Raw genomic sequence first — 3,906 nt, 5'->3', positions numbered from 1 at the left:
TTCCTAACAAATGGGGCAATGTCATTCTTTCTGATGGAGGCATAGAATTCCATTGTGTATATATACCACATTTTCTTGATCCATTCATCTACTGAGGGGCATCTGGGTTGGTTCCATATCTTAGCTATGGTAAATAATGCTGCAATAAACATAGTTGTGCTGGTAGCTTTAGTGTGGTCTTTGAAGAGTTTTTTTTTAAGGCACAAGTTATCTCTCAGCTAACTTCTGGTCTTTAAATCATCAACCTGAGAATCTAGCAGGAATGTTACTCTTTTCTTTTTTGTCTTTTTCCCTTCCCTTTGTCTCTCTTTCTCTCTTTCCTCCCTCCTGCCCTCCTTCCCTCCCTCCCTTCCTTTTTCCCTCCCTTCCTCCCTCCTTTCCTTCATTCCTTTTCTTTCTGACAAGGTTTTTTTTGAAGTAGGCCAGGCTGACCTTAAACTTGTCATCCTCCTGCCTTAGTTTTCTGTGTGAATGGGTTACAAGTATGCACCACACACCCAGGTATTGTTTTCATTTTAGTGTAGTCTTTTCTTCCAAGATACCTCCTACATAATTTCTCTGGCCGCCAAAATTCTTCTTCCCGGTGCTTCAGGTCTCTCTCAGCATCAACCCTCAGCAGAAAAGCCTTCATGAACGCTTCCAGAACACTTAATGAGAAGGTCCATGAGCATCTTATACCCATCTCTGAATTTCACTTTATATCCTATTTAATTATTTATGTGGATTCTCATCGCTACTTGGGTGTAAATCATTTATGGGAAGAACCACACTTTAATTCAAGTTGGTGTCTTTAAATACTTCCTTACACACAGAAACCACTTAGTTTTTGCATGTTTGTTGAAAGAATGTATCCTTTTGTTAAATTAATCCTTCTCAGATTAATATCAGAATCCCCAAATCAGTATTTGGCAACAAGTCAGTATTTGGCAACAACAACAACAACAACAAAAATCCCAAACCACTGTTCTAACACTATTGTTGGGCTCTAATGATGCAGGCTGGGGCAGGATCTTGGTGTGACAGTTTTCTATTTTCTTCTTCTATTTATATCTTCTTTTCGCTCTATTTATAGGGTGAGAGATTTTTTTCCCCTCTGCATTTTCCTTTAGTTCCAAATATAACAAATGTGGTTCTCTTGTATTTGGAAATTAGTTATGATCTTTCATATTAATATCACCAGTGAAACACACTTGATCTCTAGCCTTTTTGTAGGTTTGGCCAGTTATCCTACTTAAAGAATCCCAGGCTAAAAAAAAAAACAAAAAACCAAAAAACCCAAAACATTTTAGGCTTTAAAAGATTTATAGTTTCTATCAGATGCAGACTTAAAAAAAGTCACACCGTGGGTCCTCTGAGTTATTCATGTCTCCCAGGGCCCATGAAAACATGCCTTGTCCGCCTCTTTGCTCCTCATCTGTGAATGCGAATGCTGGCTCAGTAGGCAGAGGTAAGGGACTATCATTTCAGTCTTGCCTCTTACTTTATAGGCCTTAGTTAAGATGAAAGCAGTTTCTTGGGGAGTTAAAAATGTTCACAGTTGAGTATTCACATACACAAGAAAATTCCGCTGCTGTACTGACTATAGCAGACTTTTTTTTTCAAACTCTTACCCCACTGGGTAGGATGCAGGGTAGCAAAAGTGGCAAAAACGGACCAATGTAAAGATGGAATTTGACCCCTTCCCCTTAAAACATAGCCCTCTCAAAGGGGCAGTGTTTTCAGCTTAGGCAGGGTTCTGTCATTGAAGGTCCTATATTCCTTCCTTCCTTGTTTCTCCTCAAGATCTGCCAGTAGGTGCTAAGACTGACCTCAAAGCCCTTTCTTAACAGAGCTTGCCTTTGACTGTCTGGACTACATTTCAAAATCCTATTTTGTATTCCTCATTTGTGTGTGTGTGTGTGCATGTGCGTGCACGCACGTGTACGTATATACACATACACCAGTACTAGAACTTGAATTTAGGGTCTGAGCACTGTCGCTGAGCTTCATTTGCTCAAGGCTTAGTGTGCTAGCATTTCAACCACATGCCTAATTCTGACTTTTTTGAGTATTTTATTGGAAATGAGAGTTTCATGGACTTTCCTGCCCAGGCCTCAGCCTTCTGAATAGCTAGGATTACAGGTGTGAGTCGCCAGCGCCTGACCCTATTTTGCATTTTGACTTTTATTTTTTTGCCTTTCTGTGAATAATCCATATCTTCTCAAAGGCCAATAGCTATCCCTGGCTCCCTGATTGAGTTTTACATGGCTTTTGCTTCATCAGGCCTATTTTTCTTGGGTACATGATTCAGTTGGTTTTCTATATTGCCCATGCTTCTACAAAAAAGAAAGAAAACTGGGGACAAATTACTATGTGTTTATTATATAATTTATTAAAAGATGTGTTCATCAACTAAACACAAAAGAAAGAATTCTACATTCTGGGAAGTGAGGAACAAAAGCTTTCATTAATACAGCCAAGAATGAGCCAATTAACATTTTCCCAGAATCAGTTGTAACTATAGCTAAGGAAGTGCCCTATCTCTGTCATCTCTCAGACACAGAGATCACAAAACCATCCTACTGTACTTGAACCTAATCCCTGATCACAGGGTAACATTAGTAGACAAACTTGTATTTCTTGTTAGACTGATGAGAGAATGCATGTCGTATAAGGTGTAAAGTCTGAATGACATAATATAGGAGGAAACAAAAAATTTCAGTTCAGCCAAGTTTCAAGGCACTGTGATAATACGGCTTAAATCAAGTTTTTAAAATTGAGATGCATTAATGCCATATGTATAACATGAACTCAAATAAATTCTATATTTGTCTCATGGCTCTACCAATTACTACCAAGGGTTAGAAAAATTATTTCCCTAGTTTTCATGAATGTTGAATAGTAAATAGTGTACAGCAAAAAACAAAAAGGCCTAGAAGGGGGGAGATTATTTTGCATATACAAAATAATTGTTATGTTTAATCTTGGAATTATTGACTTAGAATTGGACATTAGAATAGATTTTTGTTCCATTTCATCATTTTACAGATTCATTTCAACAAAAATTCCTGATAAATGGGTCAACCCTTACTGTTCACTCTAGTTACCTAGGGTTAGTTGGGCTCCAACCCCAGGAACTCAGATACACTTGATCAGGTGTGAGACCTGGGCATTACTGATTTAAATAAACAAACATGGAAAAAATGGCACTAGTGTTTTTCATTCTGTGTCTTATCCCTTCAAGACTGCCTACATCCTTAAACTAAGTTGATGAAGGAATGGGAAAGGCTAGAGGATCTATTTGGGGACGAGGAGAGGGGCTCTTCACTTTCATTGGCTTTTATTAATTAATTCATCTTTTTGCCTCTATTTTTCCGATAGAACTAATTCAACCTCATTAGTTAAAAAATAAAATCGAGAACTAACACAGAATACTTGCTTGCTCACTTGCTCACTATGTTATTCCTCATCCTAGTTACTGTAGAAATGTTTCCAGTTAATGATAAACCCAGCTTTGGAGTTAGGCAACTTAACTTGTTGACTTGAACTACCAAGAGGCTCAAATAGTGACCCTGAGATTGGATGGACAAGCTTTAGCTGGAAGGCTGTCCAGTGCCAAATTTCAAAGGCAAAATCAACAGTATGTTATTACCTATAACAAGTGTTATTAGCTATTGGAGACCAGTTAGAGAAAGACTTTCAAGGACTGTAAGGCCAGAGAGAAGGGTTTGGGAAGAGTCAATTGTTCAGAAAGGAGGAAGGGAACTGACAGGTTTGAGAAGCAAAATTGTTGTGTGAGATCAGCCCCTGGTGGTCACCTTAACTACTACAATTGTCCGGTGTTTGAGTGGTGGTGACTTGGCCTAATAACACACCCATTTCCATTTTACAAAACAAATGCTTGCAACACAAACTGCCTACAGATGG

This window comes from Dipodomys ordii, unplaced genomic scaffold (genome assembly GCF_000151885.1).
Source record: "Dipodomys ordii isolate 6190 unplaced genomic scaffold, Dord_2.0 Scaffold151, whole genome shotgun sequence".
NCBI lineage: Eukaryota > Metazoa > Chordata > Mammalia > Rodentia > Heteromyidae > Dipodomys > Dipodomys ordii.
The sequence above is the reverse complement of the archived record's forward strand: the minus strand, read 5'-3'. Positions refer to the sequence as shown.